Here is a 21323-nt window from a genome sequence, read left to right as displayed (position 1 = left end):
CCACATAATGCTGAATCGAGCGTTCTGAACTTGATTATGATGCTCATCTTATCGAATGTTCGATTCAAACGCTACAAATGTGCTTTTATTATTATTATTAAAGAAAAATATCAATTACGATTATAAACAGAGAGACAAAGCAAAAGAAAAAAAAAGCAAGAATATTCACAGAAACAGACATAATGCCAATGTAACAAAAACAACAACAGCGTAATAAAATTACATCTTATTAAATTATAAAGATGCAGTTTTCATAGCTTTTGGATTCATAGATCTTTGGATAATTCCAAATATTTGTCAAGGTCAATTCCGAATAAAGAAAAAGGTTTAGAGCCAGTAAACTTTTTTGTTTATGAATAAACTTAGCTAACAGGAAACATGCATTTTGTTATATACATTCTTCCCAAGAATGGTCAAACAGCCCAAAGAAAACATCTTTTTAAAATAAAAGGAGAAGTCACTTATAAAATAAGATTGAATAAACACCAAAAAGTCTGACCAAAATCTCTGTGTAAGCACAAAACAAATGAATAACGTCTTCCTCAGAACATTGACAACAACTGCAATTCACTTCAGTGTCAGGCTTACATTTCTTAAGAAAGGCTTTAGTTGGATAACACTTTTTATTTAATTTAAACGTTATTTCCTTTATTTTATTGGTAAGCAGATGCTTATGAGGCAAGGACCATACTTTCTCCCATGAAACATTCTCCACAATATTATCCCAATAAGGTATAACGTAAGGAACTGTTGGAAGAGAGCTCTGATACAGTTATTTAAGCATACACTTCCGATCATTGATTCAGTTAAAGTCAGTGTATAATTACATAGCCATGAAAATGTAGCACCTTGCATCAGAAAAGAGACCAGAGGGAATGAAAACAATTGCATATTCATCAGCAGATACAGGGATATTATATTTCTATAAAGTAGTTATAAAGTCTGCCTTGTGAGTTAAAAAGCTGACCAACTAAAAGAAGGTTGTTTTCGAACCAATTATCAGTAATTGGCTTAAGAATTTTCTTGAAAATCCCTCCACTTTGAAATATTATCCCTAATTAGATCTTTTCTAAAGCTGGTGGCCTGATTCTCTAATTTCCATAAGCAGATGCTCTTGTATCTAATAAACACAACTTTTCTCCGCACAGATATTATTTATGAAATAATAACAATATTCTCTACAAGAATAAATGCTACAAACGTGATTATGAATCAAATGTTCTAAACGCGGAAGACATAAATACTAAAAGTTATGATGTTAAAAAAAAGCCTCAATGAACATTCGAGTTCAACGATCCCCTAAACTACTGAATCAAATGCGTGGATGTAATAATGTTCTACCATGCACTAAATTACTAAATAGAGCATTCTAAGCGTGATTACAAATCGTGTTCAACAAAGCTGAATTAAATGTTCGAATTTAAAAAAATAAATAAATGGTGTTAAGGTGTTCAATTAAATCTGAATTGGATGTACCAATTCAATATTGCAAATGGAATATATGCAACAAAATGTTGAATCAGATGTTTCAAACTTAATTCTGATGCTCTGCTAAGCTGCTGAATCCAAAGTTCGAATCAAATGTCACAAGATTATGATTATGATGCTCAAAATGCTAAATAGAATATTCCAAACGATCATAAAATTGTATGAAATGAATAAATACATAAAATGAGCGTTCGAGTACAAAAATGGCCAAAAGTATTGAATCGCATGTTCCTATTGAATGCTTTAAAATACTGAATCAAACTTTCTGAAAGCATGTTGTTCAAAACGAGTGAATCAGATGTTCCACATGGAATTATGATGTAAAAATGTACTGAACTGAACATTCAAAACTTAATTCTGAGGGCCTGCTAAGCTGAATCGAATATTCAAAATTATGTCCCAACTCCCGAATGTTCTATCAGGCTCCAAACTACTGAACTGAACACTGTAAATGTTATAATGTTCAAATCAAAATTAATTGGATGTTCCCATTTAACATTCCAAATGGAATTAATAATTACTGAATCAAACATTATTCTGATGCTCATCTAAGATGCTGAATCAAATGTTCAATTTGAATGTTACAAACGCAGTTATGATGCCCAAATACTGAAAAAATAATTCCAACGATGCTTAAAAATACTGAATCAGTGCTTGGATGAAATGTTCTGTCATGCCCCAAAATACTGAAGCAAACTTTCTAAATGTGATTATGATGTTCAGCAAAGCTGAATGGAATGTACTGACTCAAAATACTAACTCGGATGTCCCAAAACATCTATGATCTTTAATGTCTAAAATACTGAATCAAAAATGACAAACGATGACGCAAAACAATGAATGAAGTATTCTGTGAATTCTTATTTAATGAATAAAGTCTTTTTGGGTGACTGCTTGGCAGGATTTAAAACATGCAAACTATTTCACTGCGTATATTTTAAATCACCTTTTCAAATTAGTTTATTTTAGGTTATCCACCCGGCGGGGTCCAAAAGAGCAGTGTCATCTCTGAGCATTGTGGACATTCTGTAGATTCACCTGTGAAGCTGATGGTGGAGACATCTTCCTCTGGAGGCAGGGGTGCTGAGGAAGGCAGACCACCTCCACGCATCGTAGATGTTATAGACAGGCAAGAGAACATAATGCAAGGCATGTTCTCCCATACTGGAAAAACGCAGGGAGAGAAAGGCCAATTGCAGAGCAGCCAGGACCACAAGGCGCCAGAGTCATGTGATAAAGTACAGCATCAGACCAGTAACCAGCCACGTGGCACTAAGCTCCCAAATGGAAATGCAGGCCACGGTACGCATGAAGTGACTGAGCAGGACGATCTTAAGCCATCTCATCCTGCAGGAAGCTACTTGAATTCAGAAGATAACTGTTTGATTGCAAATGGAGAACTGGTGGCAGACTCCAGAGGTGGCGCTTTGGATGCCGTTGTGTCTGCGCCTCCACCTCAAGATGCAGCTGAAGACAGAACTACCAGCTCGGAAGACTGTTCAAACTCCCAAAATTCAGCGTTTAACGACACCAAAAGTTGCTCTGAAGTTGACCTGTCAACTCCGAAACACTCTCTCAGGACGGTTTCCTCCAGCACTTTCCTCAACACTGCTCCTCTCAGTCCGGATGATGACGAGACCTTTTCCACATCAGATAGACCTGATGATCTGAGCTTCACGGACGTGAGTCTGAAACCCAGGAACACTTATGAGATCAGTCGGCGTCAGAGCGCCCCAGACAACATCCCTGGTGTGTTGAGTGTTGCTGTCGCAGATCTGACTCTCAGCGAGAGGAAACACGGCTTCTCTGAGATCTTCAGCAGGTATTGTTATGCTATACAGTTTTGCTTTTACAAAAGGAGATTTTAATAAGCTGTTCTTCTTCAAAAATGAATAGTGATTTATATTTACAAGCTTTAAAAGAATATAAAAAGTGCCATAGAAGTACTAGCCTTTTTTATCTCATAAATCAACATCCACTTTACTGCATGGATAAGATATTTTTCTAAACATTTTTATTTAGTTTTTAATTGAACAAGGAAAATAAAATGACATGGGCTAAGTAAATAGTGATAAAATTACATTTTATAGCTGGTCTGTCCCTTTAAAATATCAATGTATGATAAAAAGAAGAAACGTCTCAAAAGACACTTTTCTTCAAGATTTTTTTTTATTTTTCAGCACATAACACTTGAAAAGTAAACAGGTTTTGACAAAGATTCTGTCTCCTGGTTACTGAGCTGACTGGAAGCTTGAACTATGCATTTCCTCGTATTTTACGATGCTCGTTACAGATCAGATCTCAGTCTCAACAGCTGTGTTTGTGGCAGCGCCTGCAAACGAGGAACATTTCTTTACATTTCATGCTGGTTTTCATAATTCTTAGTGAATCAGCTTGTGCTTTATCTCAGTTCACAGGCTGTGCTGGCGTTCTTCTCAAGTCAGTTAAGCCAAGATCAACTGGCTTGCGCACTTGCAGCTATTTTTGTGCATTGTCAGTGCAGTGTTTTCAGGTTTTGACAGATGCTCTGTGATGATGTCTTTGGCAGAAATCTGTTCTCCAGAAAGCAGAGGGAGGCCCAGAGTGCACCAGGATGGAAACTCTTTGGAAAGGTCCCGCTGAGAGAGAGTCCTCCCAAAGACTCCAAAGTCATTCAGCAGGTCTGTTCACACCTGATTCAGATTGAGTCTTCATAGAACTGTTTTATTAATATTTAAAAAAAACTGTTTATTTACTGTTTTTTGTGTGCTTTTTTTTTTCAAAACTCACCCTTTTAATAATTTCCCTCTAGGCTTATTGTGCACAATTCATCATTACACATTATTCTCCAGAAAAAAAACATCATGTAAATGCTTTCACACCAATAAGTTTTGATGATCCAATCAAATCAATAAATCAAGACACTAATCAGTGAAAAAGTACATGTTAGCATATGAGTACCTACAGTATTATGGAAATAGTGTACTTTAAGTGTGAACTGATTGTAATGTTTTTGAACACTTAATTTGTTATTTTAAATATAATTAGCTGATCATTACAGTGCTTTTTTGACCCACAAAAGTAAGACTTTATATATAGACTTTATACTTTAGGAGTAAGTACTTTATATATAATACTGTCTTTATATATCATTTCATAATTCTATTTTCTTTGAAAAATTGTGAATGAAGTGTACTGCCGAATGTACTGACAAGCATTTGTGGTAAACTAAAATATACTTTAATGCCACGGAATTTTGTGTATTTAAATATATTTGTAATTACTGTGATGATGCTATGTGATGATTAGGATATTTAAAATATATTATCTGTAAATGTAAGATAACACACTACAGGTCAAATTCTAGTATGTTACTCAACACATCAATACAAAATATTATTAAAACATAAGGATTTAAAATGTGCTTTAAAGTAAAACAAAAACTTTTAGTAAAACTAAAAGTGTACCTAAGTGTGTTCAGAAACACGCAGTCATGAAAATGTACTGTCTGTAATTACATTCATGTGGCCTTAATTAATATTCTGCTATTTGTGAATTAATTTTTTAAATGTACTTTTAAGATTTAAATGTAGATTTTTAAGGATACAAGATTTCAAGTACACTACAAGTGCAGATACAGTACATTTAAGCACGCTACTTTTTCACAAGGGCTACCATATATTCATCTAAACTATATTTAACCCTTAAATGCATGAATGTTTCGCCAATCACTCTTTCATATTCGGGTCTTTAGCGACCCAGACCTATATATCCAGCACAGATGGATCCTAAACTGCTGCAATAGCAAAACAACTCTATTTTTTTTTTTTTTTAAGTAAAACGATAAACAAAATCAGTTTTAAGGATAAGAAATATACTACTACTACTAATAGTATGTTTTATTTATAAAGCACCTTACCCAAGCTCAACGTTGCTGAAGACATAAGTTTCAAACAATCATTCATTAATAGGCAAACAGCATAAAGAGTGGCAAATTAAATAATAAAGTAAAAAACACTAGACAGAGCTGAGCTGATAAAAACTGTAGTAGGTCTATAGGCTGGTAAATCTTCTCAATTCACCCGCCTATGGAAGGTTTGGGTAAAAAAAATATATATTTTTGGACTCTGGAAGAAACGGTTTTTAAACAGTTCTGCTTTTGGTGCTGTCTAACCAGAAACAATTCAGTTCATCTCACCAGACATCTTTATACAAGTTTCACTTCTGTCGTTTAGGCAAACTCCACTACAGTAAAAGAGACTGTGTGCTGAGGCCTGGTCTAGCAGTTATAGAGTAGGATCCGGGCTGCAGTGTGTGGAGTACAGCTGGCTTCATTTCCATTCAGGATATTAGTGCATCTGTGTTTTTAAGACCGAGAAGGTTGTTTAGAGGCCGTTTTAGGGCGTACAAACGCACATGTCCAATGTGTGTATGTTGTGTTTTTATTTAATGCACGGCCTCACGCTATCTCTGCCCCGCTTATCTTCTGTCACACACACACACACGGCTCTCTACACGTTCTCTTAGATTACTAACAGCCAAACTGCTCAGTTCCTTCTGTTTATTGATTTAAACTACACACAAGAAAAACCGGATCCAGTTGGAATAAAGGCCATTCAGTAAACAGCAGATCTTGCTGTCACGACTTATCGCTCCACTAAATCATGTCAGCATAAACTCCTCTGAAGCAGTCCAGTCAGCACAGGCCATTATTTCTGCTACATGTACTGTATTTCTCTCATTTTGCTCTCTCTTCAGGAAGGTAACACAGGCAATCTCACATCTGTATCTACACCCAATCTCTTAAGTTCAGGGGTATGATGTTTGGTTTCTAAACAAGCTCTCCTTCATGTCTTTTCTTCACTTCCCATCAGTCATTTCAGCCACTCTCACGTCACGTGACATGCTTGCTTGACTAGTGCTGTAACATTTGCTGCGTTGAAAGGATAGTTCATCCAAAAATAAAGTCATTTACTCGTTTTTATGCCATATTAAACCTGTATGACTTGTATTTTGAAGACTGTTCATGCTGCTCTTTTCCATAGTTAAATCATACAATGACCAGGGCCATCAACCTCATCCATAGTCCCAGTCCGTATGAATTGTGTGCTCTATTCTGCGTCTTGTGAAGTTGTCTGGTAGTTTTGTGTAAGGAACAGACTGAAATTTAAGTAGTTATTTACTGAAAATCTTTCATGTAGCGTTTAAATTTCATTTGCACTTTTGCAAAGTTGAAGTTTTGTGATTTGTCTCTAGTTTAATTGGCCCACATCTTGACACAAGTTGCACAACACATTATGTCTTGCTCTTAATGGTGATCAGTTTCCTTTTTTGTGAAATGAGAAACATTTAAAACAGATATTGATTTTTTTTTTCAGTGTGAGGATATCAGTACGGTATCATGAGGAAAATACTGCAGTACTTTAAAAAAAGTTATTGTATGGAAAATGTGTGGATATTCCTTAAACTTTTTTTTTGCATTCACAGAAGAAAGTCAGATGGAGTTTAGCTAACGTGAACTAACAATGAGCAGTATATTGACAGCATTTATTTAGGCCTATATAAATTAATAATTTCTACATTTACCAATGTATTTTTAACATTTTAAGTTATTTTAAATAATGTATGGACAAACATGAATTAACAATGAACAATATTTGGAATATAAAGTTATGACATTCACTGAATATATTGTTTATAAATGTAAATACATTAATAGACATTATAGAAATGTTGTTTATTGTTAGTTCATTATACCTAATGCACTAACTAATATTTTTGAACCATAAATGTAAAATGTGGTCCCTTTAACCTACTGTAAGACAATGTAGTTTCTGCTGGGTTTTTTTTTTTTACTGTCAAGACTTTGTAGAAAATGTTATGATAGTATCAGTAAGAGTTTGCTAGATAAATTAGGTACCTGTTCTTATTTTTATTATAAGGAAAAAGTGGAAAAAAAAATAGTAAAGAGAATTTTACCTTTAAATTAAATATTTTTTATTTTCATGAAAAATATATTTTGTCAATTTTTCTTTTCTAAAGAAGAAATAGTAAGGAAAATGTAACATTTAATGAATATATAATTATTTAGGGTAGGGAACAATCTGTATCTTTCTCTGAAGAAAAAAAATGTAATTAAAACTTATAATATATTATTATGTAAAATAAAATAAATTAAGAATTATTATTATATAAAATAAATTCTTATATAAAATATATTGTATATATTTAAATATATAATATTAAATTAGATATTGAATATTAATTTAATCATATACTGTATGTTGCTAAAAATAATTGCTTTTTTAATGGGGACAAATCAACAAATCTAGTGGACCAGCAGAAAACAAATTACTGTTGATCCCTATGTCTGGATCTGTAAATATGCAGCTCTTTAGTATGAACCCTAAATGTTCTTCTTCTGATATCAAGCAGCTAAACTATGGATTATAAACACCAGTTGATCCTCTGTTCTCTCCTTTCACTGGTTCCTTTCTTTCATTTCTTTGAAAAAGGTCCCCATTCACATATTGTCCATTGACGTCTGTAGAAGCTTCTCAGACCGATGAGGAAGAGTCTTTGTGCTGCTGTTCAGTCAGTAATGATAACTGGTTTTGAGCTTGTGCTGTAGATGGTACAGGAAGAGGAACCGCACCAGCCAGGCTGACCTTCTCAGGAAAACACCTCTGCGGCTAGATGTGGTTTTTACACAATTGCTTAAAGCAGTGCGAGGGTTTGAAACGTTCAGGTGTCTTCACACTTCCTCATATGAACAAACAGCCAACTTTCACATGACCAGCCTTTCTCTCTGTGGCTGTAAACATCACATGCAGTGACCCATGCGCTTCATCTTCACACGCCTGCCACCTGCCTCCATATTCTCATGTTCAACTCTCACAAACCTGTGATTCTGTCCGCACGCATCTGAACCTGACCTGTTGCTTTTCTCACAGGAGTACGAGGCCAAGGTGTCTAAACCGGGCTTGAGTCCCTCCCTGCCTGCTCAGGGCCGACGGAAGAACCTGGAATTCGAACCGTTGTCCACCACAGCGCTCATATTAGAGGACCGTCCCGCGTGAGTATCACATAAAACTGTTAACTAACCAGGTACAACACTAGATAAACTAGGTATTTCATTAGTTTCTAATAATCTTTTGACAATAAAATAAAAAAGTTCAAATCTTTTGCTCACAATATCACTTTATTGCATATTTATAGTGCAGGTTATATATATATATATATATATATATATATATATATATATATATATATATATATTCACCTTGATTTTAGAAGTCTTAAATGCATATCTATTGTTTTAATTTTTTTGTGTGCTGACATTGGTTTCAAAGCAGTATGTTTTAAAGCAGACAAATGTTTTTTTTTTCATATTTGAATATCTTCGTCTTTTATTGGTTTAACCGACTGAAGCTGGGTGACGGTATAGATTCTTTGCACTGTGCAATGATATAAACAATCAAGCAGGTGAAATTTGATGTATAGTATATCACTTAATGTGAGTACACTGCGTGTATGTGAACAAAGTTGGATATACAGTGCATAGAAATCCGACTTTACATATAGATCTGTGCAATAATAGAGCTCACATTTTGCAATAATTTAAGATGAGATTTGCTAGATAGTGTATATATAGCTTTACATGGATATATGTGGGTAAAGTCGGATATTAATTTGTTCTGTGTTGACTGAGGATTATGAATCCTGTTCAATATAGTGACAAGCCTAAGGGATATGTATCGCTGCCAAGGGTTAATTATGCATATAAATGACAAGGTTGAAATTTCGTCCATCCCAAATTAGTTTAAATGAGTTAATTGACCTCTCAGTAAGCCCCTCCCCTCGAGTGCAGACTAGCTAATGGCAGTTGAGTATCAGTTGCACAGGGACCAGAACTCGGACATCTTTAGGTTTCAGCGCCACAGAGAAGCATTGGAAGATACGAAGATCTCATCAGTTTGATGTGCCTGGAGTACTTGTAACACTGATTTACTTTATTCCATTATCTAAACCCAAACAAGACAGAGCAAAATGTACCTTTGCATTCAACCCCAATCCCAGTGAAGAGGAAAACGTAAATTTTCTGGTTGTCATGCTTTCATTAAGTTACAAATTTCATCTGCTCAAGCAGAACTTTAATGTCATCTTGTGCATCTCTGGCTAAAACTAGTTAACATTATAGTTAGTGAGTCCATGTGAGTGAGTTTTCACACTGACAGCTGTTATTGTAAGACAGTTAGCAACTCCGTTTGTTTATTTGAGTAACTAAGGGGGGCGGGGCTTACCAATAGGTCAATTGTAAGTCGTGGAGTAATACTTCCACATACAGTAACACATTTTGCATAGTGCGCAATATATTTAGTCCCCTAGTGGGCAAGCTAAGGGGAAGTGTTGCAAAGAACGAAAGCTTGTTTGATGTTGTACTGGGGAAACCTTGGGGGGAAAAAAAGAAACAACAGTTCTCTTACAATCTAGTCTAAATATAATGTCAATACTTAAGATATATTTTCTACACTGATTCAACTGTAAGATTGAGTTGTGGGAGTCTTTGAGGTCCTTCCAGGAGAGTACAGGTAGATGTATTGTCACCCTCCGAACTTGTGGCGCAAGTTGCTCAGGATACATTGACCTGCGATACATATATCCTAGCAAACCTTGAGAGGCTCATCTTTCCCAAACAAAGGCCTATAAATAAGACTTAGCACAGACTGGGTTGTATTTCGCCACGCAAGGCTCTTCAGTCCCCAAGTCCTTATGAAGAATAAATGAGCAGTGAAATGTGAGCGTGCCATCCAAACCATGAGATAAAGTGATGAGGCCTTTTCCAGAAACTTCTCAGCAAATTCGTTGTTTCTCAAACATGTCAGTGCCAACAGGTTTCTAGGCTGTGTATTTGAGACATTTATTTGACCGTTGTTGTAACAACTGAAATCATTGGCTTCCTTCCTCAGGAACCTCCCTGCTAAGTCGGAGGAGGAAGCGCAGCGCCACCGTCAGGAGTATGATGAAATGGTGGCAGAGGCCAAGAAGAGAGGTACATTTATTAAACAAAGATTATTGGAAAGCAGTTTGCGAGAAAATTCTAATTCAGTCTTTCCACTTCAGAATTTTATAATTAATTTAATGTTACACACTGAAAAGCCAAATATTTTTCCTCTGTGTGCTGAATTTCGAGTATGAATAGCTGAATTTAAGTTGTTAAACAGATTTATGCTCCAAAACGAGATATTATATGAGACGAGAGAGAGCACTGAGTAAATAGCCTTGTTGAACTGCATTATATTTCAATGTTACCTGTCATTTCTTTGTAATTATTAGTAAATTAATTTGAGTGAAAATTTTCAAAGTAAATTCTATGCCTATTTATTTATTTATTTTCAGTGTACCAAGTTTTTATTGTGTTAATTTGGCTAAATATCCTTAAACATGTCAAGAACACACCTGGGTCATATTTCGTCCCAAAGTCAGATGGTTTTATGCAAATGAGGAACATCACAAGTAATTTATCATAGAAAAGTAAAAAAAAAAAAACATTGTTTCATTATCATAATGCAATAAATAAATAAATATTTAGTTTTTTAAAGAGAACAATGTGATGAGAAGAAAATATATTGCTATTCAGATGAGCCCATTTGAATTATTAAACATTTTTATACATTATGATGGTGGCTCTAGGATTCATATATAAAAAAATATATGTATTTAACTAAACTATTTTACAGAAATTAGAGTTGAAAATCACCACTAACAATAATAGGAATTAAAACCTAAAAAAAAAAGCATTAAAATAATAAAATAAACCATTGTAACAATTTTTGTAAAATAATTGGCATAAAAAATAATGCAAAAAATAGCCTTTATTTTTTATTTTAAAAAAGTACTTTGATTTGGGTGAATGTGACCCAGACGTCTTTTCAAGAGACCATGCAAAACACACTTATCACACTAGTTTATCTTTCCCTTGCCAAGACCAAGGTGGTCATTAAATGTGGAAATGTACGATTTAATTTAGTCAGGAATGCTTTTAGCACACTCTGCCTTGCTAAACTTTAATGTGAGGTAATATGACTGTTGTTCACAGAGCTGAAGGAGGCGCAGAAGAAGAAAAAGCAGATGAAGGAAAGATTTAAACAGGAGGAAAGCATCGCTAATGCCATTGTGGTTTGGAACAACGAAATCCTTCCCAACTGGGAGAGCATGTGAGACAGCCGCACTTCATTATCACAACCTGCTGTGATAATTATGATGAACACATTATCGCTCTTGCTAAAACTAGAGCTGTCTACGTAGGCAGCATAGTGCTTGTTACCAATAGGAAGTTCCAATAAATATTAATGCCTGTGCATATAGATAAATCCAATGTAAAACACACATTTTATTACACTGTTCACTGCTCTCCGCTGTTTGTGTTTCTTCAGGCGTGGCACGCGGCGTGTGAGGGATCTGTGGTGGCAAGGTCTTCCGCCCAACGTGAGGGGGAAAGTCTGGAGTCTGGCCATTGGGAATGAGCTGAACATAACCTCAGGTTTTTTCTTTCATGTGTCAGTGAAGAGCCACCTTTGATGATGCGGTTAAGCCCAGGATTAACTAATTCTTTTGGGCAAACATTCTGTCTGAAGTGTGTCATTATGCAGTATTCACATGAATGAATGCAAGACAGCACTGTGCAGGTCTGCCTGAAGCGATTTTTAAACACTCTTTGTAATGAAATTTGGATGCGTTTATTTCTGACACTCCCAAAAGAAAACGATTTTTGCATTTAGGATCTTCAGAAGTGAAAGTCTAAGCTAAATCGAACATACAGACCAGATATTTCATCTGCCTTTTTTAAGGTTTTATGATTAAAGCTGTGATATGCTGTCTGAGAATTGTAACCCTTTTTCCTTTCTGTTTCTCTCAGATTTGTACGATATCTTTCTCTCGCGGGCCAAGGAGCGCTGGAAGAGCTTCAGAGAGACAGGCAGTGAGATGGAGTCAGATGGTACGTCTGTCATCCCTCGCACAGCCCACTGGAGCATTTAGACATGCCAATCACTCGAACTAATTCCCAATTCGATCTGAATGATTCATTAACCAATAGACCTGAATTTAAATGAGTTTTAACAGTCCACTATGCTTACCCAACTTAACAAAATCTGAATTGGTTCAGTTAGTCAGTTGAGACAATTTACAGTTTGGTCTGAATGATTCAATAGCGAATCATTCTGAATTCAAATGGGTTTTAACAATCCACTATGCTTATCTACTATATTAATCGCAACATGACAATCTCAATTGGTTCAGTGAATCAGTTGAGCTGATTCATAGTTCGGTCTGAATGATTCACTAGCGAATCAGTCTGAATTTGAATGGTTTTCAAGTAATTGCAAACTGACAGAATTTGATTTAATGAATCAGTTGAACCAATTCTCAATTCAGTCAGAATGATCCATTAGCCATTCTAGTACCTGCTGTGCTTATCCAGTAATTGTAAACTGGCAAAATCTCAACTGGTTTAATGAATTGATTGAGCTGATTTACAATTTGGTCTGAATAATTCATTAGGGAATCAGCCTTAATTTGAATTGTTTTTTACAATCCACTATTTTTATCCAGTAATCGCAAACTGACTAAATCTGTACTGGTTCAGTGAATCAGTAGAAAAAAAAAATCACAAATGAGTCCGTATGTTTCATAAGCGAATTGGTTCAGTGAAACAGTTGAGCTGATTCATAGTTCGGACTGAATGATTCACTAGCCTAGCGAATCAGCCTGGATTTGAGTGGTTTTTAACTTAATCACCAGTAATTGCAAATTGACAGAAATTGGTTTAATGAATTAATTCAGTCTAAATGATCCATTAGCCATTCTAAGTAAATGTAAACTGACAAAATGTAAATTGGTTCGAATGGGTTTTTACAACCCACTCTGCTTATTCAGTAATTGTAAACTGACGAAAGCTCAGTTGGTTCAATGAATCTGTTGAGCTGATTCACAATTCGGTCAAAATGGTTTATTATCAAATCAGTCTAAATTTGAATGGGTTTTAACACGCGGTCTTACTGAAGTTTATTGGTCAGGTTCAATGAATCAGTTGAGCTAATTCACAATTTGAACGATTCCTTTGCGAATCAGTCTGAAATTGAATGGTTTTTAACAATCCACTATGCCGGTAATTGCAAGCTGACAAAATTTCACTCAGTTTTGGTCTCGATCCCATAGAAGTTCATTGGTGAAGAAATGCAACGCTGGTGTGTGTGTGTGAGTTTGTATGTGTATGCGAGCGTCTGACTTTCAGTTCTCCCCGGTCGCCTTCCTCGTCATTTTATTGAAATGGTGGTTATTTCCTTCCTGTGCTGCAAGCCCAGTCTCGCTAATCACATGTTAATTCTTGTTTTTGCATTCTATTACACCTTCTAGATGTTTACTCTATAAAATGTTGTTTTAGCCTCAACTCTTCGTTCTTTGATGTGTCTCAATGAATCTGTTAATAAAGCTGTTTTTTCATGAAGTTTGAACGCACATCCTCCCTTTCACATCTGGCCCTCATCACAGCACTGTTTTTGCCGATGTTAACCTCCAGCAGATCCTCGGAGACTAACAAACACCAGACGCACCTGTTTCTCCACTGTAGAGTGTCACAGGATGATTGTGATGTAGATATAGGAGCAATAGATATGGAACAGAATCTGCAAATACTTCAGATATGACATGATATTTTCGAGTAATCTTGAGGAATGTTGTGGTTGTTACAGCAGACAGTGCCGACCGTGAGTCCAGTCTGGATCTGATCAAACTGGACATCTCACGCACATTTCCACCACTCTTCATCTTCCAGAAGGTACTGTCCGCACTCTTCCTGTCACTGTTATGGTATCAGTATAACTGTAAATATTATTAGTGACTACTGTTGCTCTCTCTTGTGTTAGGGTGGGCCGTATCATGATCTCCTGCACAGCATTCTGGGCGCTTACACCTGTTACAGACCTGACGTGGGATATGTGAGTGATCATTTACAAGGGTCAAATATCAAACAATGAACCATAGAACAATGAGCGAATATTTACAAAAATCTTATGCGTTCCTCTATTGTTTCTCATTTGCATATAAAAACATTTCCTTTGATCAGTTTCAGTCTTAGCAATGTCAAAAATGCTTGAACTATTATAAATCGGATAGCTGTATTTAATCAGGTGTTCCATATCTTTTAAGTTTGGGTTTGGTGAGATTATTTTTTTAAATTATTCATTTTGAAAGAAATTTCTTATGCTCACCAAAGCTGCATTTATTTAATCAAAAATACAGTAAAAACAAAAAATGTGAAATATTATTACAACCTAAAATAATAATATATTCTGTAATATATTCTAAAATGTAATTTATTCCTGTGATGCAAAGCTGAATTTTTAGCATTCAGTGTCACATGACCCTTCAGAAAGCATTCTGTGCTGCTTTGCTGCTCAGGAAACATTTTGATTGCTATCAATGTTGAAAACGGTTGTGCTGCATCATATTTTTGTGGAAACAATCATACTGTATTTTTTTTTTCAGGATTCTTTGATTTAATAGACGGTTCAAATGAACAGAATACATTTGATACAGAAATCCTTTGTAGCGTAACATTATAAATATCTTTACTGTCACTTTTTATCAGTTTAATGCATCCTTGCTAAATAAAAGCATTAAATTCATACTGCCCCCGAACCTTTGATCGGTAGTGTAAAAAAGCAAAACTACACATGTGAGTTAAATAAATCACTGATGTTTCTAAATTTGTGACGTAATGAAATAGTTTATACACAGTTTACCTTATTCAAAGGGCCTGTCCTCATTACAGCCATTAGACGATGTTAAGAGCGGCTCTGAAATGTCTTTATTTTGGTTGCAGGTTCAGGGAATGTCCTTCATAGCTGCGGTGTTGATTCTCAACCTGGAGGAGGCCGACGCTTTCATCGCCTTCGCCAACCTCCTCAACAAACCCTGTCAGATGGCTTTCTTCAGAGTGGACCACGAGCTGGTACTGTCCCTCCATACGCAACGTTTTATAGACACTCAGATTATTTGCATCATTTTAAAGGAATGTTTCAGGTTCAAAACAAGTCAAGCTCTGTCGACTGCATCTTTTTTGCTTTACAGTTAGTTTTTGCTTTACAACTGAGGGACAAGACATAATACTGCCCTGGCCCCTGCATCATATTTGATGAATGAAACCCAATGCTCGTTTATTACTAAAATGCCGCATACTGCTTTTATAACCGTTTTTTCTGATTCGAAATAATTGCTTGTTTTGCTCTAGCATGTCATACTTTCTCATAAAATATGATGAATTGTAAAGCATTTCATGGAAAAACTGCCACAAAGACACAATTCCTATATTCCTCTGAGCCGGGTTACAACTGTTTGTTCAATTCTCTGAGGATTTTCAGATGCATGAATGATTCTGAAGACATTTCATGCCTAATTTCCCATTTTTTCACTTTGCAGATTGTAAGTTAATTGACACTTTTTGAATACTTTTTGTCATTAAAATGCCATTTTGACTTTTGCTTTTGCTGTTTTACAAAATCCATTGAAGCTCTCACACACACATATAAAATTCTTATTTTGTGGAAAAAAACTGTACATGATGGACAGGTTTTTTTTTTTAATTTTGAATATTGATAGTGATATTTTTGAAGTCATCATCAAATTAGGTAATATTAGACCTTTATTGCAAAACAGCAGAATTGCTTTTTAAATGCCGGACTTTGTAATTATTTCACTTCATATTGATAGTTTATTTGAGTGGAATATGACACATACAGCTTCTGCATGAATTAGTAAGATGTTTTCATTTTGTGTCTCTTTCTTGTTAGATGCTGAAGTACTTTGCAGCATTTGAGGTGTTTTTTGAGGAAAACCTCCCGAGACTTTTTAATCACTTCAAGAGTTACAACCTAACGCCTGACCTGTATCTCATAGACTGGTGAGCACCTTCTGATGGAGAAAAACACTTCTTAGATATCTTAAAGATGATTAAAAACTAATTGCGATGTGTAAATCTGAGTAAGCGCTTGACATTTAGGTGTGGATCCTGAAGCTACGTTCCATTCAAAGGCAGATTTCTAACCATGAAGACTAAACTAAAAATTACTGTCTTTTTCATTTACTTTTTTATTCCCAAATCTGTGTTTACAGGATCTTCTCCCTCTACACTAAGTCCCTGCCGTTGGATGTGGCGTGCCGGGTGTGGGACGTGTTCTGCAGAGACGGGGAGGAGTTCCTGTTCCGCACGGGGCTTGGGATTCTGAGGCTCTACGAAGACGTGCTCCTGCAGATGGATTTCATCCACATCGCTCAGTTCCTGACCAGACTCCCGGAGGACACACCGTCCGAACGTCTTTTCAGCTGCATCGCCAACACTCAGATGATCAGCAGCAACAGGAAGTGGATACAGGTCAGTTCCTGTATGTGCTGTTACAGTGATCAATCTTTGGAGTTTGTTTGTGAATGAAATGCAGGCAGGAAATTAAATGCAAATATACTTCCTGATACATTTTGTTCTCTTCAAAGATTCTTTTGCATAACTTCTATTATTAGATACCTAGTAAATGAATTTGTTTGGAGGAAAGGGCAGAATTTTCATATTTTCAGTAAACTAACCCTTTATTTTGAGCATAGCTCACACTACAAGGAACTTTATTCTCCTACAGAACTTTGTGATTTGTGTGGTGTTCACACAAAAATGAAAATTTGTTGGAAATCTATTCATCTTCAGGCCATCCAAGATGTAAATGAGAACAGATTGAAAGAAATTTGAAAGGCATTACATCACTTGCTCACCAATGGATCCTCTACAGTGAATGGGTGCCGTCAGAGTCCAAACAGCTGATAAAAATATCACAGTAATCCACACCATTCCAGTCCATCAGTTAACATCTTAAAAAGCTGCATGTTTGTGAGAAACAAATCCATCATTTATGCGTTTTAACCCGAATTCCGGAAATGTTGGGACATTTTTCAAATTTGAATAAAATGAAAACTAAAAGAATTTTCAATCACGAGACAATATTTTATTCACAATAGAACATAGATAACATAACAAATGTTTAAATTGAGAAATTTTACAATTTTATGCACAAAATAGTTGAGACGGGAGCATGTGTACCATGTGGCATCTCCTCTTCTTTTCAAAACAGTTTGAAGACGTCTGAGCATCGAGGTTGAGATTGGAGTTTTGGTGTGTAATGTGGTCCCATTCTTGCCTGATATAGGTTTCCAGCTGCTGAAGAGTTCATGTCGTCTTTGACATATTTTTCCAATGATGTGCCAAATGTTCTCTATAGGTGAAAGCTCTGGACTGCAGGCAGGCCAATTCAGCACCCGGACTCTTCTACTACGAAGCCATGCTGTTGTAATAGCTGCAGTATGTGGTTTTGCATTGTCCTGCTGAAATACACAAGGCCTTCCTTGAACTAGACGTCATCTGGAGGGGAGCATATGTTGCTCTAAAACTTTTATATACCTTTCAGCATTCATAGTGCCTTCCAAAACATGCAAGCTGCCCATACAGTATGCACTCATGCACCCCCATGCCATCAGAGATGCTGGCTTTTGAACTGAAAGCTGATAACACGCTGGAAGGTCTCCCTCATGATAGAGCTTTAGTTGGCATCTGCAGATGGCACGGCGGATTGTGTTTACCGACAGTGGTTTCTGGAAGTATTCCTGGGCCCATTTAGTAATGTCAATGACAGAATCATGCCGATGAGTGATGCAGTGTCGTCTGAGGGCCCGAAGACCACGGGCGAAGACTATAGAAATACAAAGACTGTTCACTCCTATATTTATGAATGTGAGAAAATGCAATGCGCAATATGGTGAAATAGTCCCACCTTCTAAATGAAAGAGCCAATCGCTGATTGGTAAAGTCACTGCAGCGGCCGTTAGAAGCTCTGGTTCCCATAGAGACCTGAGGCTAGAGCAGCTGATGCGCATGCGTATTCTTCAGTGCGATATAACTGCACATGCGCATTGGCTGGTCTAGCCTGAAAAATAAGCTTTTTTTTAACACTATTTGAGCATAAGAAACAACATTCATGGGGCAGTTCATTTCAGATTTTGTTGCTGATTTGAAATATGTCATTTATTTGTGACTTCAGTGAGCAGTTTTTGAGATTTCAGGATTCCCCCATTCGTTTAGATAGGACTTGGTCTTGTTTGAGCAAATATGGCAGCCGAGTGAACGGACTTTCCTTGAAAGGGACTTTGCCACAGGCATCCAACAAATGTCTTCGGCCTTGTCTCTTATGCACAGAGATTTCTCCAGTTTCCCTGAATCTTTTGATGATGTTATGTACAGTAGATGATGAGATTTGCAAAGCCTTTGCAACTTGACGTTGAGGAATGTTGTTTTTAATATATTCCACAATCTTTCACAGATTGGAGAGCCTCTGCCCTTCTTTACTTCTGAGAGACTCTGCCTCTCTAAGACATCCCTTTTATAGCTAATCACGTTACAGACCTGATGTCAATTAACTTAATTAGTTGCTAGATGTTCTCCCAGCTGAATCTTTTCAAAATTTGTTTGCCCCCGTGCCAATTTTTTTGAGACCTGTAGCAGGCATCAAATTTGAAATGAGCTCATTTAGTGGATAAAGGTGTAAAATTTCTCCGTTTAAACATTTGTTATGTTATCTATGTTCTGTTGTGAATAAAATATTGGCTCATGTAATTTGAAAATCTTTTAGTTTTCATTTTATTCAAATTTAAAAAATGTCCCAACATTTCTGGAATTCGGGTTGTAACTTAAAACCATTGCTTCTGGCCAAAATACCAGTCCATAATGCATAGTAACACGTCCTCCTATGAAAAAAGTCCATCCCCTGTTTTCACTTCAGAAGATTGGGATTGTGTGGAATATTGTGATGTTTTTATCGGATGTTCGGACTCTCATTCTGATGGCACCCATTCATTGCAGAGGATCCATTTAGGAACTATTCCTTTAACATTTCTGTTAATTATTTCTCGTCTCTTTCTCTTCATCAGGTGTTTAATGCCCTCATAAAGGATAAAGAAATGGAAAAAGCAGCAGTCCTACAGTGAAAAACTCTTGAACTCTCACCATTTTTTATATTTCCAGTTGACTTTAACTCTCGATTAGAAGAGAGGATTGTATAAAACGGGTTCAAAGAAATGAAGAAAAAGCTAAACTTGATTCTTTTGTAACCATGCCAGTATTACTGAAGTTACACATTTGTATGAGTTAAAAATATAAGCCTTTTATGAGAAGATATTCCACCAGCTTAGTCATGTACTGTACCAGATGCCAGCATCAGGCTTTTTCTTAATATTCCTCCTTATGGAGAGAACTGGTGCATTTGAAGTGTGCTGACATGCGTTCCATTCACTCATTCTGTATGCTGAAGCATATTCATTCAGAGCCTGTTTTTTAAGCGGTTTTGTAGAACAAGACCTTAATGAAGTGCAATAGAATATGTCAGATGCAGTTAATAATGCAGGAATAATGTGTATAGTGTGTTGAAATATTTGAAATCATTTTACTGCTTCTTGCCGAAGAATTGTTGCATTTTTTTTGTAGTCCTATTGTGCTACTTTAATTTCTACTTTTAAAACACTAATATGTAGCCTAGGGCTGCTAAACGATTAATTGCGATTAATCGCATTCAAAATAAAAGTTTGTGTTACATACTATATATGTGTGTACTATATATATATATATATATATATATATATATATATATATATATATATATATATATACACACATATACACACACACACACACATATATATATATATATATATATATATATATATATATATATATATATATATATATATATATATATTTGTACTTTTATTTATATATATAATTTATATTATATATAATTATAAATATTTTATATATAAATCTAACATATTTTTCGTTAATATATACATGTATGTGTATTTATTAATATATGCATAATAAATATACGCAGTACACACATACACTATAAAAAAAAAAACAATAGTTGTTTCAACTTAAAATAATTTGTTACCCCCGCTGCCTTAAATATTTTTTATTTAGTCAACTAAAATATTCCAGTTGTCCCTTAAATTAACATTGAGTAACTTAAAATTTCAAGTTGACTAAACTAAAAATGTTAAGTCATCGGGGTAACAAATTATTTTAAGCTGAAACAATTTTTTTTTACATTGTATGTAGTGTGTAAACATGAACTCGAATGCGATTAATTCCAATTATTCGTTTTGCAGCCCTAATGTAGCCTAATTTTTAATCTAAATGTTATTAATGTTAGTAAGACCGTATGTGAAGAATGCATTCAGAGATTTGTGTACTAAAGGTACATCTTCTAAAATGAACTGACATTTGCCAGTTAAATTATAAGAATGTGTGGTGTAATATTAAAATGTGTAATTTGTGTCTGTTTGATTTCTGCTCAATTATTTGACCAAATGCATTGTTTGTCATGGATTTGAACCCTATATGTGTAAATATTGGGTCTCAAAACATTTTTGGATTTGGTAATGTTGTATCTTGATGAAAAATGTAAATTGTGTCATTAATTCTTGGTTTGTTTTCTACACACTCCTGGTTTTATTGTACAGTTTTCATACTTCAGTGAAGATTCATTGTAAATATGTGACATGTTTGACACCACAAAATTCAAATGTGTAAATAAATCTAAAACTACTATTATAGTTGTTATTTCTTTTTTTAAATTCATCGTGACTTGCTTTTGTTCTTTATATATGTACAGTATACCTATAGAAAAATAATAGTTCACTGATTCTTGAGGCATGGGACAAAACTTGTCCAGCAATTGTAACTGCTATTGGGTTTAAAAATACAA

General features: G+C 35.4%; 1 pseudogene across 1 annotated transcript in view; it reads left to right on the top strand.

Moving 5' to 3' along the window:
• Nucleotides 1-19694, top strand: part of LOC306857439 (TBC1 domain family member 12-like) — a 19977-nt pseudogene extending 283 nt beyond the window's left edge. Inside the window, exons 2-14 of the transcript XR_013785916.1 lie at nucleotides 2448-3310; nucleotides 4037-4148; nucleotides 8421-8542; nucleotides 10437-10519; nucleotides 11567-11684; nucleotides 11904-12010; nucleotides 12386-12466; nucleotides 14220-14305; nucleotides 14394-14465; nucleotides 15353-15481; nucleotides 16320-16429; nucleotides 16642-16900; nucleotides 19492-19694. The product of XR_013785916.1 is annotated as a TBC1 domain family member 12-like (transcript). The remainder of the gene's footprint in view (nucleotides 1-2447; nucleotides 3311-4036; nucleotides 4149-8420; nucleotides 8543-10436; nucleotides 10520-11566; nucleotides 11685-11903; nucleotides 12011-12385; nucleotides 12467-14219; nucleotides 14306-14393; nucleotides 14466-15352; nucleotides 15482-16319; nucleotides 16430-16641; nucleotides 16901-19491) is intronic.
• Nucleotides 19695-21323: the final 1629 nt, after the last annotated feature.

Source organism: Barbus barbus (genome assembly GCF_936440315.1).
Source record: "Barbus barbus genome assembly, chromosome: 38".
NCBI lineage: Eukaryota > Metazoa > Chordata > Actinopteri > Cypriniformes > Cyprinidae > Barbus > Barbus barbus.
This window is presented reverse-complemented; position numbering and strand designations above follow the sequence as displayed.